This window comes from Rhodamnia argentea, chromosome 9 (assembly GCF_020921035.1).
Source record: "Rhodamnia argentea isolate NSW1041297 chromosome 9, ASM2092103v1, whole genome shotgun sequence".
Lineage (NCBI taxonomy): Eukaryota > Viridiplantae > Streptophyta > Magnoliopsida > Myrtales > Myrtaceae > Rhodamnia > Rhodamnia argentea.
In genome coordinates, this window is record NC_063158.1 from 6,814,126 (window position 1) to 6,839,284 (window position 25,159).

Below are 25,159 nucleotides of genomic sequence, written 5' to 3' on the forward strand. Positions count from 1 at the left end.
GTAGAAAAACGAGTAGGGAAAAAATGATGTGTCACTCAGCCATTGGTCAAAGTAATTGGTAAGGGGGAAAAAGTTAGGATAACAACACGAATAGTCTATGAACTTTGGCCCAATGTGTAATGTCATCTTTAATTTTTATTTTGTTTAATGTCAGTCCAGTTATCGCTGACCGTCCTATGTGGCATATAGCCAAGTCACCGATTTATGGAGAAAATTAGCCGAGAGAACTACATAGGAATTTTGAGCAAATGTTTAAGATTAAATTGGCAAAAATAAAAAGTTTAAGGTTAAATTGGAATTCGTACACTAAATTCAAGATTAATTAGACAATTTCTCTTCCAAGGAAAAGACCCTACGACGGGCCTTGATGCTTGCTGCATGAAGAACGACGCCTGGTTTCAAGCCAAAACAGTGAGTTTCGAAATTGGTATTTCCAGCTTGTTCTTCGTCAACACATTGGCATGGGGATTTTATGAGGATGAATGTGGGAAAGTTTTTCACTGGTGAACGATATAGCTTTTACACGTCAATAGACTTTTTTTTTCAGTCAAAATAAAATTTCATTCACTTTCCTCGAAATACTAGAGAGAAACATCTCGGTTCAAAGAGCATAACATCAAATCAAGACAAATTTCAGACACCTCCAAAACAAAACAAGCTCATAATTATAGAATCACACACTTAAAGAGCACATTTATGACTTCTTCGTATCAAAATCAGCGACCGATCACCGAATTCGTCTTTAGTAATCCATTTGTTGCTACGACTTTGCCTTTTGACGGTACGCACCTATGTTCGGCATCCCCAACACCATCACTGAGTAGAGTACAAAGGTTGAACGAGCATAGATTTGATTCCGAGCAAAGGAGCTTCGTGAATGTTTTGCTCTCAGAAGTATCTATAGACTCTATACATGCATGGATTGACATTCATGGCAAAGTATATTGCGGAGTGGATGCAGAGAAAATGGCGTAAGGGTCTAATGGGTCAAAACAAAGAAGAGACATCAAGTGTGGTAAAAAACATTCAAAGGCGCTGTTGATTCCCAATTTCACTAAAACATCTCTTCGTTACTGTTCTGAGGTTTTGGGGGAGGAGATCGTGGAGGAGCAAATGCACTCATGTTGGCTACAATATCAACATATGGCTTTACATAAAAAAGCGCATATCTCGATTCTCTTGACCGTTCTGGGACAATAAAATCACAAATATTTTGGCTTCTGAAATGCACTAATGGACGGCTATGATGATGAAATCATATTGTGTGATGATTTAATTTGATCTTTTTTCATGGATGGGTAGTATCGTCCACATATATAGATATATGTGACATTGAGACCTGGCGGGTGTTGTGCCGACGACTATTTGAGCAAGAAGTGCATCCAAAACTTACTGAGCTGCGCGACCAACTACAAGAACTTTGGACGGCCAAATCGTAAGTATCTGTGTTTAGGCAAATAAACATAAACAAATAGATGTCAAGGGGGAAAGCAAATCATTCTTCAAACTTGGGATTTCAAAAAAATTACAGCTCAGATTGCTTGTGATAGTCATCAATAGCTTATCCAGGATGAGCAATATTACTTGATGGCCATGACATCTGACCTGCTTTATTTACCTTTCAAAGCAAAACGTGAATCGTTCCGGAAATTGCAGCCAAAGTGCTCCTCATCACAGCATTCTTTTCATGGACCAATTGTTTCTCCCAGCTGCCAGAGTCGTTCGTACACATATGTGACTTTGTCCAGTCCCTGAACCTCACGAAGCTTCGAGCACCCTCTAATGTCCAATTTTTTCAGGTTATCGAAGCAGGAGAGGTCTGGTAATGTTTCAATGCATGTGCACCCGTGGATATCCAATTCTTCTAAGTTTCTGAATAGATGTTCAAGGCCGTCAAGTTTGGACTACTTCCCGCATCTTGATACAGTCAGTCTTGCTAAGGATTTTAAAGCTTCTAGACCCTTGATTTCTGTCAGCTCTCCGCATGAATTAAGATCTAATTTTGACAAGAATTCCAAACTTGACAAACTCGGTAACTCTTTCAATTGATCACAATCGTCAACATGAAGCTGCAATAATCCTGAGGGAAGCTTTGGCATGGATTCCAGCAATCGGCAATCCACAACATTGAGCTTTTTGAGGTGGATTAGATGAGAAAGTTGAGGCAATGTGCGATGCTGACAGGTGATTGCCAAACCAATTAAACAGGCAGGAAGTTCCGGCAGCGACTGAAGATTGTCACACCTTAATAAGTCAGGTGTTGCAGAGAAGGCAGCTTACTGATGCTTTGTGGCAGAAATCGAAGCATGTTGCAGTGGCACAAATCGAGTTTCTCAAGACGAGACAACTTCTCGAATTCATCGGGGAAGCCAGAAACACTTGTCGATCTTAATCGAAGGATTTTCAATGAAGACAACCGATCTATTGGGATTTCCCCTCCCAGACTCTCACAATTTATGGCATTTCAAGTTTCTCGAGACGAGAGAGCTTATTGAATGTGTCGAATAAGCCAGAAATGCATGTCCCACTTAATTGAAGGATCTTCAATGAAGATAACCCATCTATATGAATTTCCCCTCCTAAACCCTGACATTCGGTGGCATCTAATCGTTCAAGGCTGCCCAACTTGCTAATAGTACTAGGCAAACTCCTCAATTTCTCACAATGAGCAATATTCAAAATTTTCAAGTTTTTCAAATCCCCAATAGATTCAGGTAATTCGCAAATGCCTGATCGTGACAAGTTTAATTTAGTCAACCATTCTAACTTCCCAATTGAGTTGGGGATATGAAAGAGAGCATGATCAAGTTGGGCATCTTCTGGAATACCCACTCCCTCCAATGACAAGTACCGTAATTTCACGAGGGATCCGATCCATTCTGGAAGTCTACATAATTTCGAGCAACCACTCAAGTCAAGGTGCGACAGATTTACCAGATGGCTAATTGAGTCAGGAAGTGCAACCAACGATTTGCAATCAGAGGCAACTAGCTTCTCCAGCTTCTTCAAAGAAACTATACATGGAGGAATTTCCTCTATAGCAGTATTGGTTAGGGAAAGTTGCTTCAGTTCTTTCAACTTGCCCATTCCTTGGGGTAGCTTTTGGAGTTTCTCACATCCCTGAAATTTCAAATGAAGGAGGCCCTTGGCTTCTCCAATAGAAGGGTGAATTTGCTTCAGATTATGACATCTTTTGATGGTTAACACCTCCAAATTTTGGAAGGCTGAGAAATCAGGAGAAACATTTAAACAATAGCAATCTACAAGAACTAGAAATTTCAACTGGGTTGCCACCTGCAAAACAAAATGATTGATAAATTTTCACTGAGAATATAAATCATTAGAAACAAAAGACAAAACAAGATGCTCTTCTTCTGACCTTAAGATGACTCCAACCTTCCCAATGCTCTGAAATGTCACTTTGTGCAAACCCAAGTACGACTAATTTCTCCAGATGAAAGCCAGTAAGCCCGGATACAGGACATTTCGTCCACACGAGGCATCGTAACTGAGGAAGCAAGCCTTTGGAATTTCCAATGAGTGTTGCGTTATGTACTGAAAGGAACCTCAAGTTCGGTAGTGTCTCAAATTGCTCCGTTGCGAGCTCCACGTGCGAGTTGTTGTTGAATAAATCAAGGGCCTTAACGCGATCCTTTTCTTTTCCCTTCACAAATGTTACATAACAGTGGAGAGGAGCAATCAACAAAAAAATATTTAAGATTATTGCAGTGGATTTTGGTTAACCATATCCTTTTATAAGTTAAGGACATCATTTCCTTTTATGAAGTTTGAAATATGTTTATTAATTAATCGTATTTTATATCAATGAACCCCTTAAATATAGATAATCAGTAAATCAATTTTCGTCATTTCACCTTGATTGTTGAGGCCTTTTCCAATTTCTGTTTACTCTTTTTACAAAATATCTTCTGTTAAAGTGGCTGTCAAATAATAAATTTTATTGCTTAATATTGTTGTTGATATTTATTTTTTTCTATTATTCGTACGTCAGTTACTCTAGTTTTCTCCTATTTTATATGCTATTTATTTTTATACAGTAATTAAGGGGAAAAGAGGAATTCCCTTCCAAAAGATTAGATGAAAATATACTTTTACACCGTAAAAGTTACATGTATTGCACATGCTGACAGAAAACTAATAATAATAAGTTAATGGCTATGACGAAATGAGAGTTGATGCGGTATTATTAGGTAACAGTTGGAAATTCAAGGGTAAGCGTGTACCACTTTAGATTTTTCGGATGATTTTGTTTAGATTTCCCCTATTTTAATAAATGTGAGCACTAAATTTCTTTCTTTAGTAAATGCACTTTTCCCTTCATAAGAGGAAATGATGTCCTTAAATTACAAAAGTTTTTTATTCTTTAAACCCAAACGTTTTGTTTTCTTTTTCAACCAATAGAAAATGTCTACCTAATCACATCAAGGAAATAACATAAGGAGAGTAATGTCGGCTGTGATGTCTAGCAATTCATTCCCACTACAAAAAAACAAGGATTTAGTGACGAATTTTGCCACGAAAAATTTTGCAAAATTCGTCGCTAATTGACTTTTGCGACGAATTTTGCCACGAAAAAAAATTCGTGGCTAATCCGGCGTCGCAAAATTTAGCGACGAAAAAAAAAAATTTGTGACTAATTAGCGACGAATTTTGCGACGAATACCTATCGGTGGCTAATTAGCGAGGAAAAAGTTTCGTCGCTAATTGGCCACGAATTTTGCGACGAATTACCCTCAGTGGCAAATTAGCGACAAAAATTATTCCTCATTAATTAGTCACGAATTTTCCCACGAAAATAAATTTCGTCGCTAAATTTAGCGACGAAAACATTGTGTTTTCGTCGCTAAATTTAGCGACGCCGGATTAGCCACGAATTTTTTTTCGTGGCAAAATTTGTCACAAAACCCAATTTAGCGACGAAATTTTATTTTTTTCATATGATAAAATCATTTTTTTACTTTTCGATTTTAAATTTGATTAAAAAAAATTAATTTCTGCAATTTATATTTAACATTGATTAAGCACTTAATAATATCATGGTTCCGTAGGAGTCGGGTTCCTCGGGTTGGGTCAACTTAACGGGTTCGGGTCGCGAGGCTCACGGTTCCACAATCGACAGTAGTTGGTCGACGCGCCACGGACGGCTAGGGCTCGGATAGTGGCTGGACAACGGCGCCGGGGCTGTTGGGGAAGATGGCGCGGGACGGCGGCGATCTCGTCGTCCTAACCCACAGCAAGCAAGCAAGCACTCGAAATAGAAATATTCATCAATGCTATGTATTCAGAGGACCCGTTCTTTCTTCTTCGTACTATAAATGCGCTGCTCCGATCCGACTCTCTAATCCTCTCTTCCCTTGTAGAAGCGATCAGAACCAGCCACCACCGCCTTTCTCGAGAAAAGAAATGGACTCGGCGTCGTCCCACGAGTTCGACGTCGTCAAGGCCGAGAAAGCCAAGGCCATGCGCAGGTACCAAAGGACCCGCAAGCTCGGGATCCTCGCCCACGCCCTCGAGCTCCTCCTCGCCCCGGTCCCGCTCTCCCGGTACTATTCCGGGCTCTCGGCCGCCGCGGGCTGCTTCCTCCGCCGCCTCGCCATCCTCCTCACGAAGCCCCTCGTCGTCTTTCTCATCGGCACGTCGGGTTCACGAGCAGGGAGCTCAAATCGTCGTCGCGGCGGGCTTGTCGTCGATCCTGTGGGTCTCGGCCAGCTCACGTGGTTGGAGGTGGTTGGGTAACGGCGATCGGTGGCGGCGGAGCTCGGGTGGAGGAGGGTCGTGGGCGAAGGTCCCGGGTTTACGGCGACCAAGCGACGATCTCAGCTGGTTGCGGCTCGCGCGAGGCCGGCCGACCGTGAGGCGTGACCGGCAACGGGAGTGGACGGAGGGTGGTGGTGCAGGCTGTAGTGGTCGGGTGGAGGTGGGTCAATCGGCTGAAGAAGAAAAAGAAAGGAAGAACAAGAAGAAAAAGAAAGGAAGAAGATGCAGAAGCAAGGAAGAACAAGAAGAAAAAAGAAAGGAAGAAGATGCAGAAGCAAGGAAGAACAAGAAGAAAAAGGAAGAAGACGCAGAAGCAGAAAAAGAAAGGAAGATAAGGTAGTCGTACCAGCAGACTGAAGACGTCGTACAAGCGGGAGAGAGAGAGGGCGGGAGGCTTTTAAAAAATACCGCCAAAAGAAAGATTAAAAAGATAAGAGAGAGAAACGTAGCGACGAAAAAAATAATTTGTGGCTTATTTAGCGACGAACAAAACAATTCGTTGCTAATTTAGCGACAAAAAAGCTAATTCGTCACTAAATTAGTGACGGAAAAAAAATTCGTCACTAATATTTTCTTTTTTATTTTTATTTATATCATGTTAGCGACGAATAATACATTTCGTCGCTAAATTAGCAACGAAAAAATTATTTTCGTCGCTAAATTGAAATATTTTCTTTTTTATTTTTATTCAAAGTGCTAATTTTACCACGAACAAAATTGTTCATCGCTAAATTAGCGATGAAAAAGCTAATTCGTCGCTAATTTTAATATTTTATTTTTTACTTTTATTTTTATTTATAGCATATTAGCGCCAAAAAAAAAATTTCGTCGCTAAATTAGCGACGACAAAGTTAATTCGTCGCTAAATTGAATATTTTATTTTTTTATATTTATATAAAATTAGCGACGAAATATGATTCGTCGCTAATTTTAATATTTTATTTCTTATTTTTATTCATAGTGCTAATTTTGCGACCAAATCAACGTTTGTCGCTAATTAGTGACGAGCGGAAATTTTCGTCGCTAAATGATAGCAACAAATTAGTGACGAAAAACGCAGTTCGTCGCTAATTATTTTTTATTTTTAATGTGATTTTTATTTATATCATATTAGCGACGCAAAATAAATTTCGTCGCTACCTTAGCGACGCAAAATAAATTTCGTCGCTACCTTAGCGACGAAAAAGCTAATTCGTCGCTAAATTGACCATTTTCTTTTTTATTTTTATTTCTGTCATATTAGTGACGAATAATACATTTTGTCGCTAAAATTAGCGACGAAAAGAATGGTTCGTCGGTAATTTTAATATTTTCTTTGTTATTTTTATTCAAAGTGCTAATTTTGCGACGAAAATAAAAGTTCGTCGCTAATTAGCGACAAATGTTGATTTTCGTCGCTAACTTTTAAGAGAAGAATTTGCGACAAAAAAAAAATATTCGTCGCTAATTGGCGACGAAACCTATTGTCGTCGCAAAGGAAATTGCGACGAAATATTTTTCGTGGCTATTTTCATCGCAAATTAGGGACGAATTATTTTTTGTGGCTATATTCGTTGCTAATTAGCGACGAAATTTTTTCCGTGGCTATATTCGTCGCTAATTATCGACGAAATTGTTTTCCGTGGCTATATTCGTCGCTAATTAGCGACGGATTTTTTTTCGTGGCTACATTCGTCGCTAATTAGCGACGGATTTTTTTTCGTGGCTATATTCGTCGCTAATTAGCGACTAATTTCTTTGTCGCTATTGTCATCACAAATAGCGACGAATATTTATTTTGTCGCTATTTTTGTCGGAAATTAGCAACGAATTTTTTTCGTCACAAATTTTTCGTGGCTAAATCCGTGTTTTTTTGTAGTGTCCCATTAATAGAATTCATGTCAAAAGAGAGTAGAACAACAATAGAGGTTACAATTACCTTATTCCTTTGAAGTACTTCTAAGGCTTCCTCATGGATCCACACCCTACTTCGATTCATAGGTGTATTGTAATCTTCTTGACGAACAATTTCCTTACCAAGGTCTCTCACCTGGTCATGCATTCTCAACTGTCCCTTATCTTCAATTTTTACTAGCGACATCAAACTCAATGTTTCGATCCCCATATTCGGAAGAAAATTACAAGCTTCCCACATGTAGGACATAGATCTTACGTGCACTTCATTGAAGAAACAAGCGATGTCTAAAAATATCTATTGTTCCTCATAGTTTAACGCATCATAACTTATCCTCAACTTCTCTTGCACTTTAAGATGTGGTGCTTCTTTCAACTTCTTCAACGTGTCTTCCCAAAATCCTCGATTTCGCCTATACAAAAATGAACCTACAACCTTGAGAGCTAAGGGCAGCCCTCCGGTAGTGGATACGACAGCACGAGTGATAGACTCAAATTCACACGGAGGAGAGTCCCTCGTAAAGGCATGTCTACTAAACAAGATCAAAGATTTATCCTCAGCCATTTCCTTGAGTTTGTACTTGTAGTTCACATCATCAAGAACAGACCTTATTCTTGTGGTTATTATTATCCTGCTTCCCTTCTCAAACCAGTCGTGTTTTCCAACCAAAACTTTGACTTGATCAGTATCATCCACGTCATCTAGAAGAAGTAGGACTTTCTTACGTTTAAATCTAGATTCCATGATCCTGATTCCTTCATCAGTATTAGACACTTGATTGTTCATTTTCAGTATATCGAATATTAATTGATTCTGCAAACATGAAATGCCCTTGCGCTGCGTGGATTCTCGAATATCCGCAATGAAACTACGATGATGAAATTGGTCGGAGAGCTTATTGTAGACAACCTTGGCTAAAGTTGTCTTACCGATGCCCCCCATTCCATGAATACCAACAATTTGGGTAGCACTAGGGTTATTGTCCAGCAATCTCAAGATATCCTCCACAGCATTATCGATTCCGATGAGTTGTTCTGTAACAACCAGCTGAAAGGCCTTCTTTAACTCGCTCAAAACTTTTCTGACAACCATTTTCACCAATTCTCCTTCATGGCTGTTTATAAAGCGTTCGAGCTAAAATGCATTAGAAGAACAATCATATCCTGTTATACCTTACTATCACAACACTACAACACGTAAGAGTACAAACGCAAGCACAAGATGAGAAAGAACACACGAATGTATAGCTTCGTCTACAAACAAGATCTTGTTGAAAGATAGTAAAGGAAATACCCGTTAGCAGTTCTCTCCGATTCCCATCCCTTTAGGGAAGTCACTTCTTGGAGCGCTTGTTTCCATTTCGCAACATCTTCTTCCAAATACTTCATACTTAAACGGGAGAAAGTCTCTCCAAAGCTTTCTTTTTGGTATCGCACATGGGCCGGTTCAACCCGGTAAAATAAGGGCAAGACAACATGCCCGGCGCTCTTCATGCACTCTGTCATCTCAACGAGCTCTTGAAGGCACCATTTACTCGAAGCGTAGTTCACAGAGAGAATTGGGATGGAGATCTTACTGTTCTTAATGGCATGGAGAAGGTTGGGGCCGATCTCCTCACCTTCGCGAAGCTCATTGTTGTCTCTGAACACTTGGATTCCAGCATCGACGAGGCCGTTGTAGAGGTGATCCACGAAGGTTTTGCGAGTGTCCTTACCGCTGAAGCTCAAGAAAACGTCGTAGCTGTCGGTGCCCCGCTGAAATGGCAGAGGAACTAGACGCACCGGTGTCATCAGCTTTTCGGCGTCTGCTCTTCTTGTTGCTTTGGACAGGATTGTGTGCGAGCTTATGTTTCATTTTTACTCCTTCGATGATTCTTGAACCGATTTCTCCGAGAATATCAAGGAACAAAATGCCTCTATCCGGTTTGCCCAAGATTACCCGGCAGAGCTGAGTTTTGGTTGCTTACACTTCAAAATGACTGGATTTAGTCTACGCGTGAAGTGGGCATCGTCGCGAGCCACCCATCCTCGCTGTCGACGGGACTTCTCAGGGAACCAGCGGAGAATCTTGATTGGAAGCTCGAGGAGGCTCGTGGCCATCTTCGCCACCCCAACACAGCAAATGCAGCAAGGTCACAAGCGACTCAGTACAGTCCTGTCATCAGCACAAAAGTTTTGAGTTTAACCTAGAGAGAGAGAGAGAAGAGGGGGGGGGAGGGGAGGGGGTGTTGTGGCGATAGGAAACTGCACCCACCAGAGACAAGATCACGGCAACGAAAGCGAAGGGCAAGCCTATCAAGAACCCCAGAGCCCTGCACTCTCCCAATTTTTTCTCCGATCCTCCGAGATACGACAGTTCGCTTTCAGAAAACAGAGCTGCGTATGATTCTGAGCGGCGATGGAGATGTGAGAGGGTGATGTACATGCAGGCAAAAAAGGAAACGCGTGTTGGAGCTGCAGATTGTTTTAGAGTCAATGGACGTTTTGATAGAGTCTACTCGCCGTGATTGACGATTCTGATATCGGAAGCTTCTTCTTGGTCTCCATTCTTTTTTTTCTCAGAGCTTTCTCATGGTTTTGAAAATTGCAAAGACACGTCCGGGACTCGCTTCCTTTTATTTAAGGGACAACCATACAAATGATCTTTATTCAATATGCAATGTGTTTGCTGAACTTTTAGTATGACTAATATGGTCCCTGAATTTTAACCCAATTTGTCATGTGGGCCCTGAACTTTTACTTTGACTAAGAAGGTCTCTGAACTTTTGAAGCATATTCAACCTAGTCAATGAATTATAGGAAGATATTCAATGTAAACCTTCAATTAATTCATGTTCTAGGACGGCTTTGAACATTTTCTTATAGTTCAATGACTAAGTTGAACGTATTCCAAACATTTGGGGGTCACATTAAACAAGTTGAAAGTTCGGAGATCACATTACACATTGGGCTGAAGTCTATGGATCATATAGGTCAAAATAAAAGTTCGTAGACTACATTGCACATTGGGATAAAATTCAAGGAACATTTATGTCATTTTTCCTTTATTTAAATACATGTTGGTAATTTGTTGCATCTTAATGTTTATGAAACATGAAACTCAACCCGACTAGACTCGACCATTTTGGATTAAGTCTTCAGTGTTTCGGGTCTTGTTCGAGTCAAATCGAGCACATTCTTCTATTGTTTCAAGTCGGGTAGGGTATCATGGAAACACGACCCGACCAGTTGACACCCCTACATAATAGAGTTTATATTTCTAGACATAAATGACTGATACGTGTTAAGTGGTGATACTAGATATAATGATTGCATAAATAATTGAGCTCTAATAATTATAGTTTTTGTTCAATTTGTCTATGCCTTTTCATGTACATAATACACGATGCTCGTTTTGTCTTTATGATAATTATGTGGAGTGAAAACTTACTTTTTGTGACCATGTAGAGCCTAGTTTTTCGCAATTTTTACGTCAAGGCAGAGGGAAAGTATATTAATTTCTTTGTAAATTAGGAAGATTACTTGACTATTTTGGATGGTTCTGAACTCGAGACGATCACTTGGCTATCTCTACGTCAAAACAGAGATAGCCAGAGGCGAGGTAGGAGGATGAAGTGCGAGATAGAGCTTGACTAATAATTCAAAACATTTTGTCAAAGCTTCAAACATTTCATATGTCCACATTGGGAATCTAGAGGTGCCTTCAAGAGTTTCAAGTGACTACTTCAGGAAAATACACCTGGTGTCGATTCTACCTCTATGTTTTAACTCGGAACCTATTGATAATTGGAAGAGTTAAACTCTCCCTATATTTAATAAAGAAAGAACATGGAGAAGCCTTCCCGTTGCCCGAGGAGGGGAAAAAAAGCAAGTTGAACTAAACTTATTGGCGAAACCGCGTAGTTGAGTTTAGACGCATATGATCATGTTAATAACTTATTAATACCATCTAATGGAAACACATGATTGAACTAGACTTCCAGGCCAAATTGCATAGCTTTCTGAATGAGTTTGGGCACATTTACAAAAAGATAAGCAAGTGGTGAACGGTTTATTTTTTTGGGGTCAACAAACGGAGAGAATAGTTAATTTCTGTCACATTTTAAAATATTATCTATCCCCGTTGCCGGAGGAGAAAAAAATAAGCAAGTTGAACTAGACTTTCTATTAGTAAAGCCGATTGAAGACTTTTAATAATTATAGTTATTGCTCAATTTGTCTGTGCTTTTTCATGCTACATACGACGTTTATGCGGAATGAAGACTTTTTATGACCCTGTAAAGCCCAGTTTTTCGCAATTTATACTTCAAGGCGGGAAAAGCACATTAATTTCCTCGTAAACCAGGAAGATTACTCAACTATCTCGAAACGATCACCCGACTTTCTCTGTGCCATATTCATAGCGTCGCTGATAAAGAGGAAGGAGCGAAAGCAGAATGCGAGATGGGAGGATAACGTGCGAGATAGAGCTTGACCGATAATTCAACAAAATTTCTCAAATTATCATACAATTTAATACGTCTGGAATCGAGGGATGCCTTCAAATTTCAGGTACCCCTTCAGACAAATACACCCGGTAGCAGTTGTACCTCTTCCGCTATTCGACAAATGGAGAGTTCGACTCTCTCTCTCTCTCTAAGAAGGAAAGAACATAAAGGAGCCTTCCTGTTGCCTGAGAAAGAAAATAAGAATACGATAGTGTAGCTTCCTAAACGAGTTTGGATGCATGCGAACATGTTGATGACTTACTATGGCACGGAGAATTATTTATTTCGATCAAATTTAAGACCTTATATATTTTAATTGCCGGAGGAGAAAAGTTAAGCAAGTTGAACTAGACTCGCCATTAAAAATGAAAAAAAAAAATGGACTTTCCATTGATAAACGCAAATGACATTATTTTTCGGGGTCAGGCCTCTGTAATTGACTCTTTGCCGCTCTAATTGACTCTTTGCGTTTGTAGGGCCCCATGGACCACTCACGTTGAGAAGATTCATGTAATCCGTGTAGGTCCTATCAGATCTAGGGTGCGTTTGGAAAGGCTTTTGGGGAAAGCCTTTAAGAAAATGCAAATACCTTTGGTCCGAAGGGATTTGGTGAAATGCAAAAGCTGTTTGGTAAATTGTAATTAAAAAGTGCCTTGAAAAGAACGTTTGGGAAAATGCTGTTTGGTAAATATAAATTCACAAATGCCTTTAGCCTAGTATTATAATATTTTTTTTATGATTTTTGTATATTTTTTTTTTCTTTTTTTCCCTTCTTCGACCCCTCTCCTACCTCTAGCCGGTCCGGCGATCGGCTAGAGGACTAGCCGACAAGGTCGAGCCTTGCCCGGCCATGGTGGGGCTCGACCTCGCCATCGCCGGGCGAGGCGGCGTAAGTCATGGCAAGACAACATGTTGGTTGATCTTATGGTACCTTCCGCTTTGCTAGTATTTTTTCTAGAATCACATCTCTTTCCACACTCAAATGAAAAATCATGCGTAGCACCTCGACTGGCCTAAGCATTTCCTTTGGACATAACACACCCAAGGGGTCCAAGATCAAATTTTCGGGGTATTTACTTTGCAGAAACCGAAGAATAAACATATATACCCGACCATGAAATTCATACACAACTTCGAAGAGAGGAAGGGAAGCATCTCAATCACACAATCAACTTGAGGCAACACGAGAATGAGGTCAGATAGTAAATGTAAACTTTTGAACATGATAAAATTGTTTCAATGAAACCTGCATTGGATTCCACAATAAATAAGTTCCCTCCTTCTGCGCGGCGAGAGTGCAGACGGTGTCAATCGTCTCCGGATCGGGCTTCACCCCATATTTCCTCATGATCGCTGGATCGGACAACTCGACCGGAGGGATAAGAGCCGCCCGGAGAGAAAACACAAAATGAATGAACCCCAAATGACACCCACACGCACAGAGAGAGATCAATGAACCAAACCCAATTCAAAAGACGATAGATTCAAGAAACAGATCAATTCTCAAGATAAAGATCCCTTTTTTAAGATAAAGTTCTTCATGTCGTAGTCAACAAGCGAGGAAAGAATCAGACACATGCACCAACATCCTCTTAGCTAAGACAGAAACCGTATTAGTATGCATTAATAATTCCAACTTCATAACAACGTTTGGAATTTCAACCGCCACGACACTGCCAATTGCCAAGATACCTTTGCAAAAAGAACAAATTTCCGCCTCCCTCAAACGGAATAAACGAGTTAATTGCACTGAGTCGTGCACCCATTACTACTCAATCAACTCAAGAAAAATGTCTTATTTCCCTTTTTCCACTCATTCGTGCGGGAGACAGACAGAAACCCAGGCATACGAAGAGGAAAGAACATAGCCCACTTCACCTCAAGGACGGGGTACTCCGACTCCAACTCAATCCTACGTTGAGGATTCTCGAGAATGTGAGCATCGAACGGCGATTTGACGACGTGCTCGGGAGAGTGTCGCCTTCCTTGAGATAGAAGCGCGGTGATTGTGTTTCCCGACGGAAATGGAGGTTGTTCGCAGCGAAGGCTTGGGAGGGTTTCGGTGGTGAGGAGTGATCTCCGAACCGGGTGAGGCGGCACCGGCGAGGTCGAGCCCTCGCAAGCCCGGATCTAGGGAGGCGGGGCGTGTTGGGATCGCGAGGAGGAAGGGTAGTTGTTGCAGCCGAGGGCGTGGAAAGGTGGCTCGATTCCGGCGGCACTTGCGACGGCGGCATTCGGCAGTAGCCTCCTCGACGGCGCTTGCGGCACCGGCGTTCGACAGTAGGCTTCCAGCGGAGCTGAAGGCGAAGGAAGCAGCGAGAGAGGGGAAGAGGAATTATGAAGACAGCGAGGGTAAATGTGGAATTATGAAGAATGAGTGAGGGTAATATTGAAAATTCAAAAAATTACTAATAATTGACACTGTTGACTGCCGAGAAAGCTAAAAGCTCAAGGCAGCCTTGAAGCTGCCTTGGGCTTTCAGCATTTTGAAGGCTCACTTTGAGCCAAGGCCATTTTAAAAAAATTTGCCAAACACCAAATATTTCACCCAAAGGCCTTTAGACACTCAAAGCTCATTGGGAAAGTGGTTCCCAAACGCAGCCCTAATGGGCTGGGCTCGGAGTTAAGGTTGTGCGTCTGAGACGTTGGCTTCCCTACTTTCATATTTCCTGTTTTCATGTAATTTCGACTCTCTGCTTATCATTTGTGCAGCGGAAGTACGGGGGAGAGACCCCGCGACGGTCTCGACGCTTGCTGCATGAAGCACAACGCCCGGGTTCAAGCCAAAACAGTGAGTTTCGACATACAGTCTCATTCAGCTTGTTCCTCGTCAAATCGATTGTCCTGCATGGGCATGTATTTTATGAGGACGAATGTAGAAACGTAATTGATTGGGGACCGATAGCTTTACACGTCTATACATGCATGGATTCACACCCATGAAAGGGTATGTTGCAGACCGAGTAAAACTAATTTAATTGTTCCACAATTTCACTAATCCATCTCTTCATTCACAAGCCAACTTTAATTACTGTTCTGAGGATTCAGGGGACGAGATGATACCTCCACAAGCCGAGGATTTGGTCGTCGCACTCTCCCTTGTCATGGAAGCTGCTTTGCTTGCCGGATGATACCTCCACAAGCCCTGAATCTCTGTCATCGTTCAATGGATATATCAACTCGGGTCTCTTCACCTCACTTCATGATCGCCCCGTTCTTCTTTAATTTGTGTTTTCTTCCTGCTGTTTCTCGTTCTGTTGCAACAAGTGGGAAAAGGACAAGAGGGCGTTTGTAAAGTGCCTCTATTTTCCTTACCTGTCGAATTGGAAGAGTGATGGGAACGGACAATGGACTTCAATTATAAATCCAGAATCAAGAACATAATAAAGTAGCCACAGAGTTCAAAACCCGAGACCCTCATACAAATCTAGAACGTCAAATAATGTGAATCGAACATACTGCTCTATACTTACTATAATTAATTAACTAATGCTGACAATATCATGATCAGGGCCGGGGGGGAACGAACATGATTTTACCATTAGGGCGACCAATAAAGACATTTAAATCGTTGACAAACAGCTTTTTGGCATCTATCTAGTGGGCAACTGTCCTAGCTATCAAAATACGTTTTCTCTGGAACAAAATGATTTCGAACGGAAATCCTGAGACTCCCCACACGCGTCCTCTGTTTCTAGTGTCGGTATGTTTAATCTTCGGCGTTAGGAATCACATAATTATGGTTGATATTTTACTCAAGTTCACAAGGAAATTGCTGTCGAGTGTTAATCCTTCAACACCTCAGGAGCTGATGGGTATGATCCCAGAGTCTCAAGCTGCCTGAACTGTCGAGAACAATAACTACGGATTGGAACCTTCATAAACTGCATCAATTCAAATAGCTGCTTCAAAAACTGAAAAACTATCCCTAAGAAAGGCATTAACAGCTCCTGCAAATTGATGCAACATCATGAGATCATGCCGCAAGGTGCCATTGACGAATCTCCACCTTTCAGAGAGCAGTGTTGGCACCAAAACTCTCACAAAGCAAGAACAACATCCAGCTCTGCCTTTTGTTCCGGTGCCAAAACAAACAGTCCGTCTACACAGTCACTTCATTCTGAATCTCACATCAGAAGCACCTCCACATATGGTTCTCTTTGGTTCACATGTCCCAGATTAGAATGACATCGTTTCTATAGTGGTAGATAGTAGGCTTGGTATATCCTGCTATTTCGAAGGTCCAGAATGAGCACTGGCGAAACAAATCCACATATCTTTGCGTAAAAATTCTAATGCTTATCTGAAGCAACTGTTCTTCCATTAAAACTCAGATTTGCTGGTTATAGTCATCGATATGTTATCCAGGATGAGCAATCTTACTTGGTGGCTATGGCATTCTGCTGACAAGATGTTTCTCCGAAGCATCATGTCATCCTTGTCCATCAGCTTCCCTAGCGCTTGATTCACATAAGAGAAGGAAAACTATATCCTGTCGTCATGGAAAATGATTAAATTAGGCCTAATCATTTTTATGTAGCGGGAAAGGAAACAAAAAGAAAATAATCCATTTTTTATTCCTAACTGTCGACATATTTGTCAATCTATTGAAGTGCTTCACTTGGACAAGTAATTTACTGATTTATCAAAACATCGGTAAATCCTTGCACTTTTCGTTGTGAAGGTATTATTGATTCCAACGATCCAGAGCACGATTCCCCTGAAACATCATACCTCCACGACCAGAAAATGGTGTTATCAAGTAGGAAATGCTGATGAACAGTGTGACCTGCTTTGTTTACCTTTCAAAGCTAAACGTGAATCGTTCCGGACAGTATCGCCAAATCTTTCAGGTTATCGGAACATTCTTTCCATGGACCAATCGTTTCTCTCTGCTGCAGTAGTGCAGTAAACGTATGAAATCCCCATAAGTTGCCTCCCTGCTCGCCTTTTAGAGTTTGGACGCCTGGATTCCCGGAGCTCTGTGATCTCCACAAGTTCATGCGAGATCGACCCCCATCATTCCATTCAATTTTTGAAATTACACAGATGGACAATTTGCTGAGGCTCGGAGTTGAATCCCTCATCTTTCCACGTTTGTGACTTCCTCCGGTCCCTGAACACCATGAAGTTTCCAGCACCCTTTGATGTTCAAATCTTTCAGGTTATCGAAGCACGAGAGGTCTGGTAAGGCTTCAATGGATCTGCACCCCTCCAAATCCAAAATTTCCAAGTTTTTTTTCGATCTTTCAAGGCCTTTAACTTCGACTAGATTGTGGCATTCGTAAAAGTTTAATATCTTCAGATGTGTTAATTGCGAAAGGTTCAGTCTGATGAGGGACTGACAGTCCTGTACCTTCAGCTCTTCCAAGTATTTCAATTTGTCAAGGCCTCGAATTTGAACTACATCATGCTCTACTGGACAAAGAGCATCATCTGTAGAGAACATACTCAAATACAAGGATCTCAAAGACTCTAGATGTTCAAGGCCATTGAGGTTGGATGACTTCCTGCGTCCTGATACAGTCAAGAATGCTAAGTATTTTAATGCTTCCAGACCCTCGATTTCTGTCAGCTTGCTGCACGAATTGAGAGTTAATCTTGACAAGAATTCCAAACTTGACAAACTCGATAAGTCTTTCAACTCATCGCAATCGTGGACATTAATAACTTCATCACAATCATGCCTAGATTCTCTCTTTCTCATAGACTCTGCTGGGACAATAACTTCACAAATATTTTGGCTTGTCAAATGTACTAAGCCAGGTACTAAGAAATCATATTGTGTGATCCTTTAATTTAACTTTTCTATTCATAGTCGGGGAGCTGGCAGATGTTGGGCAGATGACTGTCTGAGTCGGGAGTGCAGCCAAAACTTACTGAACTGCATGGCCAACTTGAAGAACTCTGGAGGGCGAACGTTTAGAGGAAGCAAATGTCAAGTGGAGGATGTGGTCGAGGTCCTCTTTCTTGTCATGGAAGCTGCTTTGCTTGCTGGAAGATACCTCCACAAGCCCTGAATCTCTGTCCTCGTTCAGTGGATATATCAACTTTGATCTCTTCACCTCACTTCATGATCACCCCTTTCTTCTTTAACTTGTGTTTCTTTCTGCCGTTTGTCTTTGTCTGTTCTCGTTCTGTTGCAACAAATGGGAAAAATAGAAGAGAGTATTGTAAAGTGCCTCTCTTTTCCTTTCCTGTAGAATTGGAAAGTAATGGAAACTGTCAATGGGTTTGGATTACAGTTGCAGAAACAAGACTACACAGTGGCCACAGAGTTCAAAACACAAGATCTGCGTACAAATTGAAAACGCCAAATGATGCGAATCCATCGTACTACTCTATACTTCTATACTAAATTAACTCTTACCAATATCATGATCAGGGGCAACGTACTTGATTTTACCACAAGGGCGACCAAGAAAGACATTTGACTCGTTGACAAACAGCTTTTTAAAGTTCCTGGCTCGACGTCACTGATAGGTTATCCAGGATGAGCAATCTTATTTGATGGCCATGACTTTTGACGTGCTTAGAAGGCATTCCGATGTCCGTTGGCATTATCGAGAGAGTGATTTCCCCGAAGCATCATGTCATGCTCCTCCATCAGCTTTCCCGTTCCTTGAATCACGCAAGAGAAAGAAAACAATACCTTGTTGTCATGGAAAATGGTTAAATTCGATCTAATTATTTCATATTAAAGGGAAAGGAGACAAAAAGAAAATAATCCATCTTGAGAATTATGAGTGGATGAAAATATTTAATAATGGTAGAAATTCTTAACATACTAATTTATTGACATATTTGTAGATCTATTAACGGGCTGCACTAGTACAATTTGAAAAAAATCTGGTCACTGATTAATTTAAGGAGACATTGATAGAATCATTTTACAGTTGGTATTTTACTAACTGCACCTTTGGTAATTTAGGACGTTTTTTGTTTAAGGAAGAATGAATGTTTGGAAAACATTTTCTGAAAGTAATCGCTTGTCTTGCATAGAAAAATGAATGAACAAAAAATATTCTCATTTTCTATGAAAGTACTCAGTCATAAGCGATTGTCGATAATGACAATGTTTTTCATTAACTAATAATCTTAAGCGATACAAAGTTTTTTCAAATAATTTATTATTTGCGAAACAAACAGAGGCTTATGGATTTATTAAAACGTAGGTAAACCAAGAAAAATTGGTGCTTTCAAGTAGGAAATGCTGATGAAATTTGACAATGAATAGTGTGACTTGCTTTATTTACCTTTGGAAGGAAACGTGAATGGTTCCGAACAATGTGGCCAAAGTGCTTGACTTGTCGGAGCATTCTCTCCGTGGACCGACCGTGTCTCTCTGCTGCAGCAGTGCAATGAACGTATGAAATTCCCGGAGCTCTGTGATCTCCACAAGTTCATGCGGGATTGACCCCCATCTTTTCATTAAATCTTCGAAATGCGACAGATGTGGACAATTTGCTGATGCTCGGAGCTGAATCCCTCATTTGTACACTTTTGCGACTTTCTCCAGACCCTGAACATCACCAAGCTTCGAGCACCCTCTAATGTCCAAATGTTTCAGGTTATCGAAGCATGAGAGGTCCGGTAATGTTTCAATGGATCTGCACCCCATGATACCCAACATTTCCAAGTTTTTCAATCTCTGAAGGCCTTTAATTTCGACTAGATTGTGGCACTTGTGAAAGAATAATACCTTCAGATGTGTTAATTGCGTAAGGTCCGGTCTTACAAGGGACTGACAGTCCCCTAACCACAGCTCTTCCAAGTATTTCAATTTGTCAAGGCCTCGAACTATATCATCCTCTACTGGACAAACAGCACCGTCTGACTTAGAGAACCTACCCAAACCAAAGGATCTCAAAGACTCTAGATGTTCAAGGCGGTCGAGGTTGGACAACTTCCCGCATATTGATACATATAATTCTGCCAAGTATTTTAATGCTTCAAGACCCTTGATTTCTGTCAGCTCGCTGCACGAATAGACATGTAATTTCGACAAGAATTCCAAACCTGACAAGCTCCGTAACTCTTTCAACTGATCACACCCTCCGACAAAAAGCTCCGATATTCTTGAGGGAAGCTCCGGCATGGATTCCAGTAATCGGCAATCCACAACAGCGAGCTCTTTTAGGTGGATCAGATGAGAAAGTTGAGGTAATGTGCGATGCTGACAGGTGACTCTCAGAAATGTTAAACAAGCAGGAAGCTCTGGCAATAACTGAAGATTGTCACAATTTGCTAAATCGAGATATTGTAGAGAAGGCAGGTTACTAATGCTTTGTGGCAGCAATTGAAGCATCTGGCAATTGTGTAAATCAAGTTTCTCAAGACGAGAAAGCTTATCGAATGCGTCCGCGAAGCCGGAAATGCTTGTAGAACTTAATGCAATGGTCTTCAATGAAGACAACCCATCTAAAGGAATGTCCCCTACGAGACTCCTGCAATTTCTGGCATATAATTCTTCAAGGTTTCCCAAGTTGCTAATAGTACTAGGTAAACTACTCAATTCCCCACTTTGAGAAACATCCAGAATTTTCAAGTTTTTCAAATCCCCAATGGATTCAGGTAATTTGCAAATACCTGACCCTGACAAGTCCAATTTGGTCAACCATTGCAACTTCCCAATTGAGTTGGGGATATCATAGAGGGCATCATCAAATGGGGAATCTTTTGGAAGCCCCACTTTGCATACTGACAGGCGTTGCAATTTCACGAGAGATCCGATGCTATTTGGAAGCCTACATAACTTGGAGCAATCACTCAAGTCAAGGGTGGACAAATTTATCATATGGCTAATTGAGTCGGGAAGCCCAACCAATGACATGCAACCCCTGGCGTTAAGCACCTCCATCTTCTTCAAAGAACCTATCCATGGAGGAATTTCCTCTATAGCAGTCCCGCCTATGTAAAGTTCCTTGAGTTCTTCCAACTTGCCCATTTCTTGAGGAAGCTCTCGGAGTTTCTTACATCCCGCCAAGTCCAAAATTACGAGGCCCTTGGCTTCTTCAATAGAAGCGTCAATTTGCTCCAGATTATCACATCCACCAAGGCTTAATATTTCTAAATTTCGAAAGGTTGAGAGATCAGGAGTAACTTTTAAACAACGGCATCTTCCAAGACATAGAACTTTCAACTGCTTTGCCACCTGAAAAACCAAATAAATTGATATATTTTCGTTAAGAGTAAGTAATTCGAACCAAAAGACAAAACTAGATGCTCTCCTTCTAACCTTGAGATGATTCCAACCTTCCCAAAGCTCTGAAATGTCACTATCTGTTAAATTAAGTATGACTAATTTCTCCAGACTAAAACTAGTGGGCACGAATGCAGGACATCCCCTCCACGCAAGGCACCGTAACTTAGGAAGCAAGCCTTTGGAATCTCCTATCAGTTTTGCATCTTCTACTGCAAGTACCCTTAAGTTGGGTAGCGTCTCAAATTGTTCAGTTGTGAATACACTCTGTGGTGGGGCTCCGCGAAGATAGAGGGCCTGAACGCGAACTTTTTCAATTCCCTTCACAAATGTAGCATCAAATCAGCTAAAGTCACCACTCTTATCATATTAGAGGAGCATTGCAATAGGTCAATTCAAGGGGAAAAAAAAAACGATGGCTTCATCAAATAACGACTTGGAATCAATCAATACTAACACCAAATGCACAGGTAACCATTAATCAGCAAGGAGTTTATTGTCTAAACCAAGGTTTTCTTCTCTCTGTTTTCCTATTCGATAGAAAATCTCTACCAAGTATAGATGCTAAGCACGTCACTTCCTAATCACATCAATAATCTTGGTTGTAAGGTCTAACAATTCATTCCAATTAAGAGAATTCATGTCAACAGAGAATAGAACAACTACAGAGGTAACAATTACCTTATTTCTCTGAAGTACTTCCAAGGCTTCCTCGGGGACCCACAGCCTACTTCGGTTCATAGGCACATCGTAATCTTCTTGACGAACAATTTCCCTACCAAGGTCTTTTAATTGATCATGCATTTTCAGCTTTCCATTATCTCCAATTTTTATTAATGACATAAAAGTCAATGTTTCAATCCCTGTCTTTGGAAAAAAATTACAGGCATCCCACATGTAGGACACAAGTCTTAAATCTTGTCCATGGAAGATACAAGCAATGTCCAAAAATATCTGCTTTTCCTCATAGTTTAATGTATCATAACTTATCTTAAGCTTCTCTTGCACTTCCATATGTGGTACTTTCTTTAACTTCTTCAGCGCGTCTTCCCAAAAAGCTTGGTTTTGTCCAAACAAAAACGAACCTATAATCTCGAGAGCTAAGGGAAGCCCTCCGGCAGGAGACACGACAGCACGAGAGAGAGACTCAAATTCACATGGAGGAAAGTCCTTCAGAAACGCATGTCTACTAAACAAGATCAAAGCTTTGTCCTTAGCGATTTCCTTGAGTTCGTATTGACTGTTCACCCCAGCTTTATCAAGGACAGACCTTATTCTTGTAGTAATGATTATCTTACTTCCCATCTCAAACCATTCATGTTTCCCAACTAAAGCCTTGAGCTGATCACTATGGTCCACATCATCTAGAAGAAGTAGGACTTTCTTACATTTAAATCTAGCTTCCATGTTCCTGATTCCTTCATCCGCATTGGACACTTGGTTGTTATTTTTCAGTATATCACATATTAATTGATTCTGCAAACATGAAATGCCCTTGCGTCGAGAGGATTCTCGAATATCTGCAATGAAACTACGATGCTGAAACTGGTCGAAAAGCTTATTGTAGACGGCCTTGGCCAAAGTTGTCTTACCGATGCCCCCCATTCCATGAATGCCAACAATTTGTGTGGCATTGGATCTATCATCCAACAATCTCAAGATATCCTTCACAGCATTATCGATTCCGACAAGTTGTTCTATAACAACCAGATGGAAGGCCTTCTTTAACTCGGACAAAACTTTTCTGACGACCGTTTTCACCAATTCTCCTTCTTGGCTGTTTATAAGGCATTGGAGTTAAAATACATTAGAAGAACAATCATATGCTGTTATCTCATTATTACAACACTACAGCATATCAGAGTTAATGAAAAAGAAAGGAAAAAAAAGAAAAGAAAAAAGCAAGCACCAGTTGAGAAACACACGAATGTATGGCCTCCTCTACAACTAAAAGCAAAGATCCAGTTGACAGAAAGTAAACAAGGAATTGATGGAGAATGAAATACCCGTCAGCAGTTCTTTCCGATTCCCATCCTTTTAGGGAAGCCACTCCTTGGAGTGCTTGTTTCCATTTTGCAGCATCTTCGTCGGAATACTTCTCACTTAAATGGGAGAACGTCTCTCCAAAACGACCTTTCTGGTGTCGCACATGGAACGGTTCAACCCGGTAGAATATGGGCAAGACAACATGGCCAACGGTCTTTATGCGCTCTATCATCTCAACAAGCTCTTCAAGGCACCATTTGCTCGAAGCGTAGTTCTGAGAAAGAATCGGGATCGAGATCTTACTGTTCTTAATGGCCTGGAGAAGGTTGGTGCCGATCTCCTCACCTTCGCGAAGCTCATTATCGTCTTTGAACACTCGGATTCCAGCATCAACGAGGCCATGGTAGAGGTGATCCACAAAGGTTTTGCGAGTATCCTTGCCACTGAAGCTCAAGAACACATCGTAGTTATCACTGCCCGCCGAAGTGGCGGAGGAACTAGACACACCGGAATCACCAGCTTTTCGACGTCTGCTCTTCTTGTTGCTTTGGACAGAATTGCGTGCGATCTTACGTTTCATTTTTGCTCCTCCAATGACTCTTGAACCGATTTCTCAGTGAATATCAAGGAACAAAATGCCTCTATTCGGGTTGCCCGACAAGATTACCAGGCAGAGCCGAGTTTTGGGTACTTTACACTTCAAAATGACTGGATTTAGTCGTCGCGTGAAGTGGGCAGCCTCGCGAACCACCCGTCCTCGCTGTCGATGGGGCCCACCGTCCTGCACCGACTAGTGCAATTTTTTACTCATCGCTGTCGGCTCCAGCTGTTCTGGTTCCAGTCCTTCCGGGCTGGGCCCCGTGCGTGTCTGAAAAAATACTGCATAAAGAAAAACCATTTAAAATAAACAAATACTGCTAATAATTAAATTAATACGTCGATTACATGTACATAATAAGTGAGGGTTTTAAAATCAAATAATATATCCGAAGCGAAACATGGGTCGGGATCCAAATTTTCGAGTTTTTACGGTTCGGATCATATTTGTGCCGGATAATAACTTAAATTCTGGATATCATAAAGATTTCGGGTCGAATGTGTTTTGGATCTTGGTCATATCTCGGAATAAATAAACAGTATGGCGTAAAAAAACGAAAAAAGTCTAATGGAGGAAGAAAAAATCAAATAGGGAGATCTCAACGTGGAACCTTCTCAGCGAACCAGCGGAGAATCTTGATTGGAAGCTTGAGGAGGCTTGTGGCCAGCGAGAACGGTCCATCTAAACATCAAGGGCCCAAGCAACTCAGCAGTCCTGTCATCAGCACAACAGTTTCGAGTTTAACTTAGAGAGAGAGAGAGAGAGAGAGAGAGAGAGAGGGAGAGAGAGATTGAGAGAGGCCGATAGGAAACTGCACCCACCAGAGACGAGATACGAAAGTTCGATTTCAGAAAACAGAGCTGCGTATGATTCTGAGCGGGCATGGAGATGTGAGAGCTTGATGTATGTGCAGGGAAAAAGGAAACGCGTATTGGAGCTGCAGATTGTTTTAGAGTCAATGGGAGTTTTGATAGAGTCTACTCGCCGTGATTGACGATTCTGATATCAGAAGCTTCTTCTTGGTCTCCATCCTTTTTTTCTCAGTGCTTTCTCATGGTTTTGGAAATTTCAAAAGAAGCGTCCGAGACCAACTTCCGATTATTTAAGGAATAGTGATACAAATGATCCTGATTCAATATGTCGTGTGATCCCGAACTTTTAATATGACTAATATGGTTTCTGAACTTTAACTTAATGTGCAATGTAGTCTATGAA

The 25,159-nt window shown here is 41.1% G+C and overlaps 1 protein-coding gene and 1 pseudogene across 1 annotated transcript in view; both read right to left on the reverse strand.

The window, feature by feature from the left end:
• The window catches only part of LOC115748610 (TMV resistance protein N-like), a 47,060-nt gene that overhangs the window by 13,001 nt on the left and 8,900 nt on the right, over positions 1–25,159 (reverse strand). The window lies entirely within an intron of this gene.
• On the reverse strand, positions 1,972–24,352 carry LOC125316524 (annotated as a pseudogene).